Raw genomic sequence first — 19,888 nt, 5'->3', positions numbered from 1 at the left:
TGCTGCCTTTCCAATGAAGCAAGTTTAATTCAGTAATAGGTGAAAAACCATTCATACAAAGGTGTTAATCAGAGACTTGGCATTGTGGACACTTTTCATAGAGCAAATTTGTTAGCAAAAAAATAAAGCCAGAAAATGAAGAGCTGTTTAATCACTCAATTGGATTTTTCTGCCAGCATAATTTTTCTCTTACGTCCTAGAGGATGCTGGGGACTCCGTAAGGACCATGGGGGATAGACGGGCTCCGCAGGAGACATGGGCACTTTAAGAAAGACTTTAGATCTGGGTGTGCACTGGCTCCTCCCTCTATGCCCCTCCTCCAGACCTCAGTTTACTACTGTGCCCAGAGGAGACTGGGTGCTTTTCAGGGAGCTCTCCTGAGTTTCCTGACAGAAAGTATATTTGTTAGATTTTTTATTTTCAGGGAGCCTGCTGGCAACAGACTCCCTGCATCGAGGGACGGAGGGGAGAGAAGCACACCTACTTCTGTGAGTTGAAAGGCTCTGCTTCTTAGGCTACTGGACACCATTAGCTCCAGAGGTATCGGTACGCAGGTCTCACCCTCGCCGTCCGTCCCAGAGCCGTGCCGCCGTCCCCCTCGCAGAGCCGGAAGATAGAAGCCGGGTGAGTATGAGAAGAAAAGAAGACTTCAGAGGCGGCAGAAGACTTCATGATCTTCACTGAGGTAACGCACAGCAGTAAAGCTGTGCGCCATTGCTCCCATACACCTCACACACGGCAGTCACTGTAAGGGTGAAGGGCGCAGGGGGGGCAGCAATATAGACCTCTCTTTGGCAAAATAAATATATATGCAGCTAGGCACTGTATATATATAAGAGCCCCCGCCATTTTTTTACTATATTTGAGCGGGACAGAGGCCCGTCGCTGAGGGGGTGGGGCTTCTCCCTCAGCACTCACCAGCGCCATTTTCTCCACAGCACCGCTGAGGGGAAGCTCCCCGGACTCTCCCCTGCTTATACCATGGTAGAAAGAGGGTCTTAAAGAAGAGGGGCACATAATTAGGCGCATATATATATGGAAATACAGCGCTACTGGGTAAACATAAAATTATTGTGTTTTTTTCCTAGGTCATATAGCGCTGGGGTGTGTGCTGGCATACTCTCTCTCTCTGTCTCTCCAAAGGGCCTTGTTGGGAAACTGTCCTCAGATAAGAGGATTCCCTGAGTGTATGGTGTGTCGGTACACGTGTGTCGACATGTCTGAGGTAGAAGGCTCTCCTAGAGAGGAGCAGGAGCAAATTAATGTGGTGTCTCCATCGACAACGCCGACACCTGACTGGATGGATATGTGGAATGTTTTAAGTGCTAATGTAAACTTATTGCACAAGAGGTTAGACAAAGCAGAAGCTAGGGAACAGTCAGGGAGTCAACCCATGCCTGTCCCTATGTCGCAGGGACCTTCGGGGTCTCAAAAGCGCCCACTATCCCAAATAGTTGACACAGATACCGACACGGATTCTGACTCCAGTGTCGACTATGATGATGCAAAGTTACAGCCAAAATTGGCTAAATGTATTCGATATATGATTATTGCAATAAAAGATGTTTTGCACATCACAGAGGAAGCCCCTGTCCCTGACACGAGGGTACACATGTATAAGGGAAAGAAACCTGAGATAACCTTTCCCCCCTCACATGAGTTGAACGAATTATGTGAAAAAGCTTGGGAATCTCCAGACAAAAAGCTGCAGATTCCCAAAAGGATTCTTATGGCGTATCCTTTCCCGCCAATGGACAGGATACGGTGGGAATCCTCCCCTAGGGTGGATAAAGCATTGACACGCTTATCCAAAAAGGTAGCGCTGCCATCCCAGGATACGGCTACCATCAGGGACCCTGCTGACCGCAAGCAGGAGGTTACCCTAAAGTCCATATACACACATTCTGGTACCTTACTCAGACCGGCAATTGCGTCGGCCGGGGTTGTAGCGCGGTAGCAGCATGGACAGATACCTTATCAGCAGAGATTGAGACCCTAGATAAGGATGCTATGTTATTGACCATAGGGCATATAAAAGATGCTGTCCTATATATGAGAGATGCTCAAAGTGACATTAGTCTACTGGGTTCTAGAATAAACGCTATGTCGATTTCTGCTAGACGAGTCCTATGGACCCGGCAATGAACAGGTGATGCCGACTCAAAAAGGCATATGGAGGTTTTACCTTACAGGGGTGAGGAATTGTTTGGGGAAGGTCTCTCGGACCTAGTCTCCACAGCTACAGCTGGTAAATCAAATTTTTTGCCTTATATTCCCTCACAGCCTAAGAAAGCACCACATTATCAAATGCAGTCCTTTCGATCACAGAGAAACAAGAAAGTACGAGGTGCGTCCTTTCTTGCCAGAGGTAAGGGCAGAGGGAAAAAGCTGCACAACACAGCTAGTTCCCAGGAACAGAAGTCCTCCCCGGCCTCTACAAAATCCACCGCATGACGATGGGGCTCCGCTAAAGGAGTCCGCCCAGTTGGGGGCACGTCTTCGAGTTTTCAGCCACATCTGGGTTCATTCGCAGGTGGATCCCTTGGCAATAGAAATTGTTTCTCAGGGTTACAAGCTGAAATTCGAAGAGGTGCCTCCTCGCCGATTTTTCAAATCGGCCCTACCATCTTCTCCCCAGGAAAGGGAGATAGTGTTAAATGCAATTCACAAATTGTATCTTCAACAGGTGGTGGTCAAGGTTCCCCTGCTTCAACAAGGAAAGGGAAATTATTCGACCCTGTTTGTAGTCCCAAAACCGGACGGTTTGGTCAGACCCATATTAAATTTAAAATCCCTGAACCTATACTTGAAAAGGTTCAAGTTCAAGATGGAATCGCTAAGAGCGGTCATCGCCAGCCTAGAAGGGGGGAATTTTATGATATCTCTGGACATAAAGGATGCATACCTTCATGTACTCATTTATCCACCTCATCAGGCGTACCTAAGATTTGCGGTACAGTATTGTCATTACCAATTTCAGACGTTGCCGTTTGGTCTCTCCAGAATTTTCCCCGAGAATTTTTTACCAAGGTAATGGCGGAAATTATGGTGCTCCTGCGAAAGCAAGGTGTCACAATTATCCCGTACTTGAACGATCTCCTCATAAAAGCGAGATCAAGAGAGCAGTTGCTGAACAGCGTATAACTTTCACTGAAGGTGTTACAGCAACACGGCTGGATTCTCAATATCCCGAAGTCGCAGTTGGTTCCTACGACTCGTCTGACTTTGCTTGGGCACGATTCTGGATACGGACCAGAAAAGGGTTTATCTTCCGATAGAAAAGGCCCAGGAACTCATGACTCTGGTCAGGAACCTATTGAAACCAAAACAGGTGTCAGTGCATCACTGCACTCGAGTCCTGGGAATGATGGTGGCATCATACGAGGCCATTCCCTTCGGCAGGTTCCATGCGAGGATCTTGCAATGGGACCTACTGGACAAGTGGTCCGGGTCACATCTACAGATTCATCAGTTGATCACCCTGTCCCCCAGGGCCAGGGTATCTCTCCTGTGGTGGCTGCAGAGTGCTCACCTTCTAGAGGGCCGCAGGTTCGGCATTCAGGACTGGATCCTGGTGACCACGAACGCGAGCCTCCGAGGTTGGGGAGCAGCCACACAGGGAAGAAATTTCCAAGGTCTTTGGTCAAGTCAGGAGACTTGTCTTCACATCAACATCCTGGAGCTAAGGGCCATATACAACGCCCTACGTCAAGCGGAGACCTTACTTCGCGACCAACCAGTTCTGATCCAGTCAGACAACGTCACCGCAGTAGTTCATGTAAACCGCCAAGGCGGCACAAGGAGCAGAGTGGCGATGGCAGAAGCCACCAGAATTCTTCGCTGGGCGGAGAATCATGTAAGCGCACTGTCAGCAGTGTTCATTCTGGGAGTGGACAACTGGGAAGCAGACTTCCTCAGCAGACACGACCTACATCCAGGAGAGTGGGGACTTCATCAGGAAGTCTTCGCACAGATTGCAAGTCGGTGGGGACTGCCCCAGATAAACATGATGGCGTCCCGCCTCAACAAAAAGCTACAGAGGTATTGCGCCAGGTCAAGAGACCCTCAGGCAGTAGCTGTAGACGCCCTAGTGACACCGTGGGTGTTCCGGTCGGTCTATGTATTTCCTCCTCTACCTCTCATACCCAAGGTGTTGATAATAGTAAGAAAAAGAGGAGTGAGAACAATTCTCATTGTTCCAGATTGGCCACGAAGGACCTGGTATCCAGATCTGCAGGAAATGCTCACAGAAGATCCGTGGCCACTTCCTCTAAGACAGGACCTGTTGCAACAGGGGCCCTGTCTGTTCCAAGACTTACCGCGGCTGCGTTTGACGGCATGGCGGTTGAACGCCGGATCCTAGCGGAAAAGGGTATTCCAGATGAGGTCATTCCTATGCTAATAAAGGCTAGGAAGGACGTGACATCTAAACATTATCACTGTATATGGCGAAAATATGTTTCTTGGTGTGAGGCCAGGAATGCTCCTACGGAAGAATTTCACCTGGGCCACTTCCTTCACTTCCTACAAACTGGAGTGAATTTGGGCCTAAAATTAGGCTCTATTAAGGTTCAGATTTTGGCCTTATCCATTTTCTTTCAAAAGGAATTGGCCTCTCTCCCTGAAGTAAGTACAAACTTTTGTGAAGGGAGTACTGCATATTCAGCCTCCTTTTGTACCTCCGGTGGTGCCTTGGGACCTTAACGTGGTGTTAAGGTTATGGTTTGAACCACTTAAAACGGTGGAGTTGAAATATCTCACTTGGAAGGTGGTCATGTTATTAGCCTTGGCTTCCGCTAGGCGAGTGTCGGAATTAGCGGCTTTATCGCATAAAAGCCCCTATCTGGTTTTCCATATGGATAGAGCGGAATTGCGGACCCGTCCTCAATTCCTGCTAAAAGTGGACTCATCCTATCATATGAACCAATCTATTGTGGTGCCTGTGGCTACGCGTGACTTGGAGGATTCCGAGTCCCTTGATGTGGTCAGGGCTTTGAAAATTTACGTGGCCAGAACGGCTAGAGTCAAAAAACAGAAGCACTGTTTGTCCTGTATGCAGCCAACAAGATTGGCACCCCTGCTTCAAAGCAGACTACTGCTCGCTGGATCTGTAACACGATTCAGCAGGCGCATTCTATGGCGGGATTGCCGTTGCCTAATTCAGTCAAGGCCCATTCCACTAGGAAGGTGGGATCTTCTTGGGCAGCTGCCCGAGGGGTCTCTGCACTACAGATGTGCCGAGCTGCTACTTGGTCGGGTTCAAACACCTTTGCAAAGTTCTATAAGTTTGATACCCTGGCTGAGGAGGACCTCCTGTTTGCTCAATCGGTGCTGCAGAGTCATCCGCACTCTCCTGCCCGTTTAGGAGCTTTGGTATAATCCCCATGGTCCTTACGGAGTCCCCAGCATCCTCTAGGACGTAAGAGAAAATAAGATTTTAAACCTACCGGTAAATCTTTTTCTCGTAGTCCTTAGAGGATGCTGGGTGCCCGTCCCAAGTGCGGACTACTTCTGCAAGACTTGTATATAGTTATTGCTTACATAAGGGTTATATGTTAGTTTTCATCGGTCTTGGACTGATGCTATGTTGTTTTCATACTGTTAACTGGGTAGTATATCACAAGTTATACGGTGTGATTGGTGTGGCTGGTATGAATCTTGACCTTGGATTAACAAAAATTCTTTCCTCGTACTGTCCGTCTCCTCTGGGCACAGTTTCTCTAACTGAGGTCTGGAGGAGGGGCATAGAGGGAGGAGCCAGTGCACACCCAGATCTAAAGTCTTTCTTAAAGTGCCCATGTCTCCTGCGGAGCCCGTCTATCCCCCATGGTCCTTACGGAGTCCCAAGCATCCTCTACGGACTACAAAAAAAAAATTTTAACGGTAGGTTTAAAATGTTATTTTTTTCTCTGCAACCCACTGCTAAATTGTGCTTCCTAGCTGTTTTTTTTTATAAAATCACTTAATTAAATCTAACTCTGATTACGTCAGAGAAGGCCAGGTACCCTACACCATAAGAGGGGGGTTTGAAATTTTGACTTGTCTACTTAAAGATCACCAAAATCTGATCACAAGGTCAATTACGTCCCTGGGTGGGATTAAACCACCAACCTTTTGGTTAATAGCCCATGTAAGTGCAAGAGATCCTAAAGCACTCACTCATCATGGGAAAGTATCAATGTGTTTCTTACAAAAACTCTCCAGATTATTGACTTTTTAAAGTTTTTCTAGGAAACGTTCTAGATGAATGCTTATTAGCCTTTGTCAGTATCTACTTTTGCAAGGTGTCTCTGTGGCGCAATCGGTTAGCATGTTCGGCTATTAACTAGTGATGAGCGGGTTCAGTTTTACTCGGTTTTACTCGGTTCTCAAAACGGCATCTTATTGGCTCACGGATGTCACGTGTTTTGGATAGCCAATAAGATGCCGTTTTGAGAACCGAGTAAAACCGAGTAAAACCGAACCTCGCTCATCACTACTATTAACCAAAAGGTTGGTGGTTCAATCCCACTGTCACGAACCGGTCTCTCACCTCTGCGGGTTCTGGGGTTCATCCATTGCCAGTGCGGTTGCTTGCGGTGCTGTGCGCCCGTGTGGGGACACGGCGTGATCAATGGCACAGGTGATGCAGAGTCTGGGAACTGTGAGTGCGGGGACCAAATGGCCTAAGGCACTGCGGTGTGTCTGCTGTATAGGAGGTGGCCATGTTGGAGACCAAATAGCTAATACAGAGCACTTGTGAAAACACCTGTGGGCAGGTGTAAGCCAATCCCGTGCTTGTGCTGCCTTTAAGTAGGCTGGGATTATGTTACTCTGGGCCAGTGCTTTGTTGTATCAAAGCTGTGCTCTAGCTCTGAACTCTCTCCGTGCATTCCTGTGTGATTCCCGTGGTCCAGATATCGCCTCCGTTCCCAGAGGTCCGTTTGCAGCCTTCACTGCCAAAGATCTACCGGCTCTCCATTGTGCTATCAGTCAATTGCACACCTATTGGAAATACTTGGATTCCCAGTGTCCTGCATGAGGTTACCTTGTCAGTCTGCCTATCCTACAAAGTCTGCAGGATCTCATTTCTCTCAGCTGTTCGTTTGTTCAACTCTGCATTTAACCCATTCATCACCTTGTCTTCTACTACAGTTTCACAGTGATCTCCGGAACCCGCGAGTAACCCAATTCAGTACTTTTTGCTATGTTGTCATTACAAGGATAATTCATCACAGTCTCTCAGTTAACTCTCAAAGCTTCATTGCTAATCCTTACAGTTATCTCTTCATGTCTGCATTATCCAGTTAATAACATTCTACAGTTCAGCATCAAAGTTTGTTTATATTTGCTATGTTGTCATAACAAGGATAATTCTTCACAGTCTCTCAGTTAACTCTCAAAACTCCATTGCAAATCCTTACAGTTATCTCTTCATGTCTGCATTATCCAGTTAATAACATTCTACAGTTCAGCATCAAAGTTTGTTTATATTTGCTATGTTGTCATAACAAGGATAATTCTTCACAGTCTCTCAGTTAACTCTCAAAACTCCATTGCAAATCCTTACAGTTATCTCTTCATGTCTGCATTATCCAGTTAATCACATTCTGCAGTTCTGCATCAAAGCTTGTTTATATTTGGACAATCCAACATTTATTCATCAGCTTGTTTTGCATATGTTTCCATGAACATTTCTTTTATTTATTTTTGAGTTTTCTCTTGCATATTATTCCTGCAATACTTCAGTATAATATGATGATTACCAACTTGTCAGTTAACCCTTTACTGAATTATTATTTTGAATAAATATATGAATCGGAACTTTCTTCGTCCTCCCTGCTTTCTTCATAGCCCAGCACCTACACCTGTGGTTGGTTCCGGGTTAACGGATTCACAAAAACACCCGGGCCTGACAGTAAGCACTGGCCACATGGATCCGTCAAGTGACCAATTCGCAGGAGACGGTGCTACGTCAGATATCCTTTCCCGTCTGGAAAATCAGGAGTCTATACAGACACAAATAGTGCAGTTTATGCAAACTATGGCAGACCGTTTAGAGACTCTTCATACGGCTATTAAAACGTTCCAAGTCCAGATTCCAACCCTGGATGTCCCAGTTACCACTACAGCTTCTCCTGTGACGCTACCTACGTCCCGCTTGCAGTTACCCTCTCCGAGTAAGTTTGACGGAACCCCAAAACTTTGCAGAGGATTCCTGAATCAATGCGAGATCCAGTTCGAACTGTTGTCCTCCAGTTTCCCATCAGCTCGTTCTAAAGTTGCATATATTATTGCCCTCCTCTCCGGTCAGGCTCTGGAGTGGGCATCACCATTATGGGAGAGAGGTGATCCTATCCTTTCTAATTACAAAGAGTTCGTATCTTCCTTCCGGAGAATCTTTGACGAACCAGGCAGGACCACCTCAGCATCCTTGGAGATTCTCCGTCTACGTCAAGGTTTACGTCCTGTCAGTCAATATATTATTCAGTTTCGCACGTTGTCTTCAGAGTTAAACTGGAATGAGGAGGCCCTGATCGCCGCGTTTTGGAATGGACTTTCAGAGAGAATCAAGGATGATTTAACTATCCGGGATGTGCCAATTAAACTGGATGAATTGATTTCTCTCTGTAACAAATTTGACCTACGTCACAGGGAGCGATGTTTAGAGAAATCCAGGGCAGAGCGATCCAGTCCACGTGATCATCCTAGACCTCGACAAGATTCTTCATCACAGTCTCCAGTAATGACTGAAGAACCTATGCAGATTGGGCGCTCTCGCCTCACAGAGGAGGAACGACTTCGTCGTCGACAGGGTAACCTCTGCATGTACTGTGGGTCCTCCGAACATTTAGTTAAATTCTGCAAACTCCGACCGGGAAACTCTCGCCTCCTAGCTTATTCAAGAGAGGTTAAGCTAGGAGTTACTCTAGAATCACGTTCTGGGAAAGAGCCGTCCTTGTCTATTCAATTAGAAGTTCCAAGTTCTACAGTGAAAGTTTCAGCTCTCCTAGATTCCGGGGCAGCCGAGAACTTCATCTCCTCAGCCTTTGTCATGCGGTCTAAAGTTCGAACCATGCCTCTGGAAGCAGCAGTTGCCGTTACAGCAGTGGATGGAAGTCGAATTCCAGATGGTATAATTACTCATCGAACCGTATGTCTCAAGATGAAAGTTGGTGAGCTCCATTCCGAATACCTCTCCTTCTACGTGATTCCCAAAGCCTCTCAAGATGTGATACTTGGTTTACCTTGGCTGCAGAAACATAATCCTCAACTCAATTGGCAAACCATGGAAGTCCTTTCATGGGGTAAATCTTGTACCAAGGACTGTGTAGCTGCAATTGTACCTCTTCGGTCAATTAGCCTTTCCGATCTACCTCCGGTGTATCAATCCCTTGCGGATGTTTCCAGTAAGCAAGCAGCAGACTCTCTACCTCCTCATCGTGAATGGGACTGCCCAGTCGTCCTGGTTCCGGGCAAAACCCCTCCTAGGGGACAAATTCATCCGCTATCCATCCCAGAGACGCGAGCTATCCGGGATTGGTCCACTCCTACAACTCTCAAGGGGATTCAGCGATTTCTTGGCTTTGCTAATTTCTATAGGAGATTCATTAAGAATTATTCTACGTTAGCTGCTCCTATCACAGCCCTAACTCGCAAGGGAGCAAATCCTACGAACTGGTCTTCTGAAGCAATCAAAGCCTTCTCTGATTTAAAGCAAGCCTTTGTGTCAGCCCCCATTCTTCGACAGCCTGAGTTGAATCGTCCCTTTCTATTAGAGGTGCATGCATCTACAGAAGCAGTAGGAGCTGTGTTGTCACAAGTCTTTGAAGATAAAAAGGTCCATCCCTGCGGATATTTCTCCCGTAAGTTCCTCCCGGCAGAACGTAATTATGCAATCGGTGACCAAGAGTTACTTGCCATCAAGTTGGCATTTGAGGAGTGGAGATACCTTCTAGAAGGAGCTCAACATCGCATTACAGTTTATACTGATCATAAGAATCTTCTATATCTGCAGTCAGCTCAGTGTTTGAATCCACGACAAGCTCGATGGGCGCTTTTCTTCTCACGATTTGATTTCAAACTCACCTATCGTCCAGGGTCTCAGAACAAAAAGGCAGATGCCCTTTCCCGGTCCTTTGCTTCTTCTGAATTAAATGATGCTACCACGAATCAAGCCATTGTGAATCCTACGTCCTTTTTAATGACTCGAACCTCTCCAGTTCCTCCGCCTGGCAAGACCTTTGTTGCCACAAGTCTCCGAAAACGGCTGCTTACCTGGGCTCACTCCTCTTCCTTCATGGGTCATCATGGGGTTCTAAAGACTCTCGAATTTATTCAACAGTCTTATTGGTGGCCACGTCTCAAAGCCGATGTCCAAGAGTTTATAGCAGCATGTCCTAAATGTGCCCAACATAAGAGTCCAAGAAGTTCTCCACCAGAGTTTCATCCTTTGCCAGCCCTAGAGGTTCCAGCAGCAGATCAAGAGCTTCAACGTCTATCTAGCATCTGGAGTTGTGTACGTAAGTCCTTGGTCAAAACTTCCACTCGTTATAAATCTTTTGCAGATAGAAAACGTAAAGCTGTACCGAATTACTAAGTGGGAGACCAAGTTTGGATTTCTACGCGCAATCTCAAGTTCAAAGTTCCTTCTAAGAAATTTGCTCTCAGGTTTATTGGTCCATTTCCCATTGTAAAGGTACTCAACCTTGTGTCATACAAAGTCAAATTGCCACCGTCTTTGAGAATTCCTAACGCCTTTCATACATCTTTACTGAAGCCTTTGATTCTCAATAAGTTCCGTACTACCCAGTCCAAATCTCCTAAAGTTCACTCTTTGCAGAATGAGGAATTTGAAGTTAAAAAGATTGTGGACTCACGTTCCCGATATGGTCGTTTACAGTTTCTGGTCGACTGGAAGGGTTACGGTCCGGAGGAGAGATCCTGGGTTTTCTCTGAAGATGTTCATGCTCCAAGACTGGTACAGAAATACTTCTCCAAAAATCCTGACAAGGTTCAAAGGTGTTCGGAGACCACCCGTAGAAGAGGGGGTACTGTCACGAACCGGTCTCTCACCTCTGCGGGTTCTGGGGTTCATCCATTGCCAGTGCGGTTGCTTGCGGTGCTGTGCGCCCGTGTGGGGACACGGCGTGATCAATGGCACAGGTGATGCAGAGTCTGGGAACTGTGAGTGCGGGGACCAAATGGCCTAAGGCACTGCGGTGTGTCTGCTGTATAGGAGGTGGCCATGTTGGAGACCAAATAGCTAATACAGAGCACTTGTGAAAACACCTGTGGGCAGGTGTAAGCCAATCCCGTGCTTGTGCTGCCTTTAAGTAGGCTGGGATTATGTTACTCTGGGCCAGTGCTTTGTTGTATCAAAGCTGTGCTCTAGCTCTGAACTCTCTCCGTGCATTCCTGTGTGATTCCCGTGGTCCAGATATCGCCTCCGTTCCCAGAGGTCCGTTTGCAGCCTTCACTGCCAAAGATCTACCGGCTCTCCATTGTGCTATCAGTCAATTGCACACCTATTGGAAATACTTGGATTCCCAGTGTCCTGCATGAGGTTACCTTGTCAGTCTGCCTATCCTACAAAGTCTGCAGGATCTCATTTCTCTCAGCTGTTCGTTTGTTCAACTCTGCATTTAACCCATTCATCACCTTGTCTTCTACTACAGTTTCACAGTGATCTCCGGAACCCGCGAGTAACCCAATTCAGTACTTTTTGCTATGTTGTCATTACAAGGATAATTCATCACAGTCTCTCAGTTAACTCTCAAAGCTTCATTGCTAATCCTTACAGTTATCTCTTCATGTCTGCATTATCCAGTTAATAACATTCTACAGTTCAGCATCAAAGTTTGTTTATATTTGCTATGTTGTCATAACAAGGATAATTCTTCACAGTCTCTCAGTTAACTCTCAAAACTCCATTGCAAATCCTTACAGTTATCTCTTCATGTCTGCATTATCCAGTTAATAACATTCTACAGTTCAGCATCAAAGTTTGTTTATATTTGCTATGTTGTCATAACAAGGATAATTCTTCACAGTCTCTCAGTTAACTCTCAAAACTCCATTGCAAATCCTTACAGTTATCTCTTCATGTCTGCATTATCCAGTTAATCACATTCTGCAGTTCTGCATCAAAGCTTGTTTATATTTGGACAATCCAACATTTATTCATCAGCTTGTTTTGCATATGTTTCCATGAACATTTCTTTTATTTATTTTTGAGTTTTCTCTTGCATATTATTCCTGCAATACTTCAGTATAATATGATGATTACCAACTTGTCAGTTAACCCTTTACTGAATTATTATTTTGAATAAATATATGAATCGGAACTTTCTTCGTCCTCCCTGCTTTCTTCATAGCCCAGCACCTACACCTGTGGTTGGTTCTGGGTTAACGGATTCACAAAAACACCCGGGCCTGACACCCACCCAGGGTTGTAATTGACCTTGTAATCAGATTTTGGTGATCTTTAAGTAGACAAGTCAAAATTTCAAACCCCCTCTTATGGTGTAGGGTACCTGGCCTTCTCTGATGTAATCAGAGTTAGATTTGATTAAGTGATTTTATAAAAAAACAGGTAGGAAGCACAATTTAGCAGTGGGTTGCAGAGAAAAAAAATTATGCTGGCAGAAAAGTCCAATTGAGTGATTAAACAGCTCTTCATTTTCTGATTTTATGTTTATGCTAACAAATTTGCTCTCTGAAAAGTGTCTCTGATTAACTCCTTTGTAGGAATGGTTTTTCACCTATTACTGAATTAAACTTGCTTCATTGGAAAGGCAGCAAGATGCATCCTCATTTCAATGTCTACTGAAATAATACAGGTTGACACCAGGAAACATAAACGTCACTGCATCCTTGCTGCTTCCTCATGTGGAAGTCTGTTTAATGTGAAAACAAGGTGATATCTAATCAGCACACAGGTAAGGAATTAAGAAAATCTTTCTTTATGGGTGAAGATGTTTCTCACAAAATTGTTGCACCAAAGCATCATTGAAATTCAAGCTGGAAAGATGATTTTAATATATCACTTGTACATTTTGTACTGCTCTTCTGGTGACAATGTAGTTTGTTTTTGTCAATTACCATTTTAATAATAGGGTAAAGAAAATTAAGTGGATTTTTGAAAGAAAACAATACTGTCAATATACTATGAAAACAAATTAAAATGGTAAAATTTATTGTACTTTAAGTAAAAATAAAAGAGACAAAATATCAATCCCAGTTTTGGATTACTTTAATTAACAAAAAACAATGCATATAGCAGAGGATAGTTTCAATCTGCCTACCTCTGGGTTATGGGCCCAGCATGCTTCCGTTGCAGTACTCTGCTGCTCATGCAAGTGCAAGAGATCCTGAAGCACTCACTCATCATGGGAAAGTACCAATGTGTTTCTTACAAAAACTCTCCAGATTATTGACTTTTTAAAGTTTTTCTAGGAAACGTTCTAGATGAATGCTTATTAGCCTTTGTCAGTATGTACTTTTACGAGGTGTCTCTGTGGTGCAATCGGTTAGCATGTTTGGCTATTAACCGAAAGGTTGGTGGTTCAATCCCACCCAGGGATGTAATTGACCTTGTGATCAGATTTTGGTGATCTTTAAGTAGACAAGTCAAAATTTCAAACCCCCTCTTATGGTGTAGGGTACCTGGCCTTCTCTGATGTAATCAGAGTTAGATTTGATTAAGTGATTTTATAAAAAACAGCTAGGAAGCACAATTTAGCAGTGGGTTGCAGAGAAAAAAAATTATGCTGGCAGAAAAGTCCAATTGAGTGATTAAACAGCTCTTCATTTTCTGACTTTATTTTTATGCTAACAAATTTGCTCTCTGAAAAGTGTCCACAAAGCCAAGTCTCTGATTAACACCTTTGTAGGCATGTTTTTTCACCTATTACTGAATTAAACTTGCTACATTGGAAAGGCAGCAAGATGCATCCTCATTTCAATGTCTACTGAAATAATACAGGTTGACACCAGGAAACATAAATGTCACTGCATCCTTGCTGCTTTCTCATGTGGAAGTCTGTTTAATGTGAAAACAAGGTAATATCTAATCAGCACACAGGTAAGGAATTAAGAAAATCTTTCTTTATGGGTGAAGATGTTTCTCACAAAATTGTTGTCCCAATGCATCATTGAAATTCAAGATGGGAGATGATTTTAATATATCACTTGTACATTTTGCATTGCTCTTCTGGTGACAATGTAGTTTGTTTTTGTCAATTACCATTTCAGTAATAGGGTAAAGAAAATTAAGTGGATTTTTTAAAGAAAACAATGCTGTCAATATACTATTAAAACAAATTAAAATGATAAAAGTTATTGTACTTTAAGTAAAAATAAAAGAGCCAAAATATCAATCCCAGTTTTTGATTACTTTAATTATAAAAAAAAAATGCACATAGCAGAGGATAGTTTCGATAAATCGACCTCTGGGTTATGGGCGCAGCATGCTTCCATTGCACTACTCTGCTGCTCATGGAAGTGCAAGAGATCCTGAAGGCTAAATTGATTAAAGGCCTAAAAGTACTGGACTATAAGGAAAGACTTACTAGGCTGAATATGTATACACTAGAAAAGAGGTGCCTAAGAGGAGATATTATTAATATCTTCAAATATGTAAAGATACATAACAAAGAGTTATCAGAGGAATTATTTATTAAAAGAACACGTGGTCACTCGCTGCGACTGGAGGAAAGTTCAGAACGCAATGGAGGAAAGGGTTCTTCACTGTTAGGGCAATCAGGATGTGGAATTCCCTGCCAGGGAAGGTGGTAATGGCGGACTCTGTAATTGGATTTAAAAAAGGAATGGATACATTTCTGAATGAAAAAGCTATCCAAGGTTATACTACTTAAAATATCAACATGGTTAATCCGGGGGTAACATGAGTTATAGTAGCTAACTAGTCATAAAACATTATTCAGCAAGTATGTAGAATCATCACAACTTAAAACAGGTTGAACACGATGGGCAATTTGCCTCTATTCAACCTCAAAAACGATGTTACTATATGTTACTATATTACTATGTTACTGTAGTATACAGAACACCACAATGCAATGAGCAGTGATAGTGAGCACTGATGAGGATACTATAACTGACACTGAGCAGCAAGATGCAGCACTGGACTATTAGTAATGTACTGTAGTATGCTGAGCACCACAATGCAGCACAAGACAATGAGCAGTGATACTGAGCACTGATGAGGATACTACTGAGAACTGACACTGAGCAGGAGAGACACACTACTAGTATTACTGAGCAGCAATAAGTAACCACTGATACTGAGCACTGATATTGAGATTTCCACTGAGAGAACATAGCCACGTCGTCTCCGCTCTCTCTTCAATGCACGAGTAAAAATGGCGGCAACGCGCAGCTCTTTATATGGAATCCGAATCTCGCGAGAATCCGACAGCGGGATGATGACATTTTCCCTTGTTCAGGTTTTCCGAGTCAGGCGGGAACAACCGAGCCTGCCTCGGACCAGTGTAATCCACGTGGAGTTCGTGGGGAATTCGGTTCTCGGAGAACCGAACCCGCTCCTCTCTACCTTATACCCATCAATTTTTTTATTTTCAATCTAAGCCCCTGCAGTTTTCTGTAAGCATCTGCTTCGCTATGATGATCAACAAGTCACAAGGGCAAACACTCAGGGCTTGAGGCGTAGATCTTAGGACCAGCTGCTACAAGCATGGCAGAGGTGTCACTATCACTGGTGACACCCAGAGAGGTGGCGAGGGAGATTGTAATGCAGTGCGCGCAGATAAGCAGCGCAATGGTAAAAAGGAGGCATGGTTTCATAGGTAGGGGCGTGGCCTGGTGGCCTGAATCTACATTTTGTTGCTCCGGGTGTCCCGGGGGTTGGGGGCTGCACCCGGGGACTAGTGTGTGAGCGGCGCTGGCTCCTGCACAGTGACAGGGCATGGCCACCCAGCATGACGCCTCCCTTCTTGACCATGCTGTAATTGCAGTCGCACTGCAGTTCAGCGTGATCATAAAAAATGGTGTAGCCTCCTGCTGGTGCAGACTGTATGTGCGCGCAGGAAGCCGCCACCATTTTTGTGATCACAGCGGCTGAATGTGATGTCATACAGCCGCTGTGACCACGCCCCCTGTGTCTCCTCCGTTGCAGACCCCATTATGAAGCCTTGCCCCCGCACCGCTCCATCCCTGACTTGGAAATGGAGTGTTGCTGACCCCCCTCTCCCCCCCCTGCCCCGATTGACAGGCAGAGGCGATCGCATTCTCTGCGGGGTGCCGCAGAAAATGCAGGCACATGCGTATGCTCTTAGCAATTTTTGCAGTTGGATCGCTTATTGTGATTGCAATCCAACCTGAATCAGGCCCTATTACCTATCACAATGCGCTGCGGGCAGTACAAAATTGGGTTAATATAGGAGAAAAACCCCCAGGCCTGTGCTCCTTAACTGTACCTGGTGGCTAGTGTAGCGGCTGCCCAGTAATCAGTGTCCACGCCAGTGCGCACACGGCCCACCCCCTACGGCCACGCTCCCCTTCATCAGCGGCCTCGTGATCCGGAAGGGCGGTGTGTGTGTGACTGACCTTAGGAATAAACCGGAGCCTCCGCTGCAGTGACCCAGCAACCAGGGCACAGGAGTATATAGCGCCGCTGGGAGTGATGAAGCTGCAGTAAAGATGTCTATTAGACCTAGCCTGCTGCAGCCCTTGTAGATTCTCATAAAACAAGTTCTTCTTTTCTTGTCAAAATTAATAGCTAAGAATAGGCTGCCTGAGGCAGGCCCCTGTTAAGTGGCCTGCTACTGAAGGCACCAACTACAAACTGAGCTCCCTGTTCATGGAAGCGGGGTTATAGAGGAGGATGCGCTGAGCATCTTGGGAACAGTCAAAAGCTTTGAGCCGGTTGGTGCCTCAGATCAAGATCCTACTCTACACCCCAATGTGAATCCTTGTGGAGTCCAGTGTACCCCACAGAAGAAATGAATGTGTCACACCCATTGGCAGCAACCTTAGAATAGCTGTTGACAGGCACAATTGAGAAAGGAAGGGGGGGGGGACATTTGAATCCAGCACATAGATGCAATTCAAATATGTAATTTGTACCTTCCTATTTTAAAATATAATGGATGAACCTCACCCTGTGAGAACAATCTTCATGATCAAGAGTTCTCATATACAAAATAAGTTTGAGTTGGGATAGGGCTGGGGAGGGTGGCTGCTCAGGCAGCCCCTCCCCCGTCAAGTTAAGGAGATTCAACTGAGGCAGCACAAGGGAACTCTCAACTGGGGACAACACCTGCAGGGAGACCACATCTTTTCAGATGAACATGGGAGGGCGGAAGGCTGCCTAATACTGAAGCACCATCAAATATCAAACCATATGCAACAACTAGTACAAGCATTCCTGGGGGAAGGTCTGCAGCAGATGGATTTGCATACGGTGATGTCATCCAAGCAGTGGGCCAAAGTTGGCTGGAACCCTCATCTGCATATGAAAAGAGAAAAGGGGCATGCAGGGCATGGCGGCCTTTTGCGGTGCTTGGATGACCCCTAGTTTGCATTAAACACCCCCACCCTCCTTTGGTGTGGGGCTCATGTTGGCCATGCCCCATCCCCTGAAGCATTCAAGCTGATTTCTTGCAGCAGCTGGGCACTGTAACAGCTCCAGAGCTGTTCTGTAAGGCAAGTAAAAGGGTGTGGGCCCTGCAGCACCACCTGTAGTTCGCATTGTGCATTGGAAGGCACAAAGTAAGCAGACGGGAGGAGAAGTCAGGATAGTGCGCAAGGGCATCCTTTTCTCTTAGTCCGTAGAGGATGCTGGGGTCACATTAAGAACCATGGGGTATAGACGGGATTCGCAAGAGACATGGGCACTTTAAGACTTTCAAAGGGTGTGAACTGGCTCCTCCCTCTATGCCCCTCCTCCAGACTCCAGTTATAGGAACTGTGCCCAGGGAGATGGACATTTCGAGGAAAGGATTTATTGTTAAACTAAGGTGAGCATCTTACCAGCTCACACCTTAAGCATGCCACAGAACGTGGCATTCAACAGAACACAAGCCAACGGCATGAACAATTGCAGCAAAAAGCTGACCAGAACCGTAACACAACATGTGTATAACCACAAGTAATAACTGCAGACACAGTATGGACTGGGACGGGTGCCCAGCATCCTCTACGGACTAAGAGAAAAGGATTTACCGGTAGGTATTAAAATCCTATTTTCTCATACGACCTAGAGGATGCTGGGGTCACATTAAGAACCATGGGGTTATACCAAAGCTCTTGAACGGGTGGGAGAGTGCGTACGACTCTGCAGCACCGAATGACCCAACTTGAGGTTATCATCGGCCAAGGTATCAAACTTGTAAAATTTAGCAAAAGTGTTTACTAAATAGCTGCTCGGCAAAGTTGCATGCCGAGACTCCCCGACCAGCTGCCCAGGATGAACCCACATTTCTAGTAGAATGGGTCTTCACCTAATTCAGTAACGGCAATCCTGCCGTGGAATGAGCATGCTGAATCTTACCACAGATCCAGCGCATAATGGTCTGCATGGAAGCAGGACACCCAATCCTGTTGGGAGCATACAGGACAAACAGAGCCTCTGTTTTCCTAATCTGAACCGTTCTGGTGACATAAATTTTCAAAGTTCTGACCACAGCCAGAGACTTTGACTCAACGAAGGTGTCAGTGGCCAAAGGCACCATGTGGAAAGATGAACCACCTTCGGCAGAAATTGTTGACGTGTCCTCAATTCTGCTCTATCTTCATGAAAGATCAAATAAAGGCTCTTGTGATACTGCATGGTTTGTACTGTTTTCCATGTGCTTCCAGATCATTCAAGCAAGTAGCATGGTCAAGAAAGTTCTGTTTGAAAAGAAACAAACATTTACTGTCATTTCTATGCAAATGAGCTTACATTAAAGCACACTCGTTCTATCTTTAAACCGATAAAAGAAACCCCAATAAGATGAGGCATGCAAAAATTGAGATAAAACTCAGTTTTGCTCCTCTCCAAGGAAATCTTTAGTAAAAGGCGAAAGATTTGTTCGTTCTGAAGAGAAACCAGAGCATGACCAAGATTCCACCTGTCGCCTGAGTGCGATGCCAGCAGTCCTCATTCAGCTCAAAGTGAGCACCCAATTTGAAAGAAAGAAAGCAGATTTCTCACCAGGCTTCCCCTTGCTATAAGCATGGTTTGTACTCTTTTCCATGTGCTCCCAGATCTTTCAAGCAATTAGTATGGTCAAGAAAGTTCTGCTTGAAAAGAAACAGACATTTACTGTCATTGTTATGCAAATAAACTTACATTAAAGCTACCAAGAAAACACACTCGTTCTGTCTTTAAACTGATAAAAGAAACCCCAATAATATGGGGCATGCAAAAATTGAGATAAAACTCAGTTTTGCTCCTCTCCACAGAAATCTTTAGTAAAAGGCGAAAGATTTGTTCATTCTGAAGTGAAACCAGAGAATGACCAAGATTCCTCCTGTCGCCTGAGTGCCATGCCAGCAATCCTCATTCAGCTCAAAGTGAGCACCCAATTTGAAAGAAAGAAAGCAGATTTCTCACCAGGCTTCCCCTTGCTATAAACATGGTTTGTACTCTTTTTCCATGTGCTCCCAGATCTTTCAAGCAATTAGTATAGTCAAGAAAGTTCTGTTTGAAAAGAAACAAACATTTACTGTCATTTCTATGCAAATGAGCTTACAATAAAGCACACTCGTTCTGTCTTTAAACCGATAAAAGAAACCCCAATAAGACGAGGCATGCAAAAATTGAGATAAAACTTAGCTTTGCTCCTCTCCACGGAAATCTTTAGTAAAAGGCGAAAGATTTGTACGTTCTGAAGAGAAACCAGAGCATGACCAAGATTCCACCTGTCACCTGAATGCAATG

General features: G+C 45.0%; 4 non-coding genes across 4 annotated transcripts; 1 reads left to right on the top strand and 3 right to left on the bottom strand.

Annotated features, from left to right (window-relative positions):
- The first annotated feature begins 13,492 nt into the window (after positions 1–13,492).
- On the top strand, positions 13,493–13,566 carry TRNAN-AUU (transfer RNA asparagine (anticodon AUU)). Its single transcript has one exon. It is a non-coding gene; the product is annotated as a tRNA-Asn (tRNA).
- A 5,380-nt stretch (positions 13,567–18,946) lies between these two features.
- On the bottom strand, positions 18,947–19,062 carry LOC134967832 (U5 spliceosomal RNA). The gene has a single exon (XR_010189186.1). It is a non-coding gene; the product is annotated as a U5 spliceosomal RNA (small nuclear RNA).
- Positions 19,063–19,348: 286 nt separating this feature from the next.
- On the bottom strand, positions 19,349–19,464 carry LOC134967853 (U5 spliceosomal RNA). Its single transcript, XR_010189203.1, has one exon. It is a non-coding gene; the product is annotated as a U5 spliceosomal RNA (small nuclear RNA).
- A 275-nt stretch (positions 19,465–19,739) lies between these two features.
- Positions 19,740–19,855, bottom strand: LOC134967854 (U5 spliceosomal RNA). The gene has a single exon (XR_010189204.1). It is a non-coding gene; the product is annotated as a U5 spliceosomal RNA (small nuclear RNA).
- Between the last annotated feature and the right edge of the window lie 33 nt (positions 19,856–19,888).

This window comes from Pseudophryne corroboree, chromosome 10 (genome assembly GCF_028390025.1).
Source record: "Pseudophryne corroboree isolate aPseCor3 chromosome 10, aPseCor3.hap2, whole genome shotgun sequence".
Classification (NCBI taxonomy): Eukaryota; Metazoa; Chordata; class Amphibia; order Anura; family Myobatrachidae; genus Pseudophryne; species Pseudophryne corroboree.
This window is presented reverse-complemented; position numbering and strand designations above follow the sequence as displayed.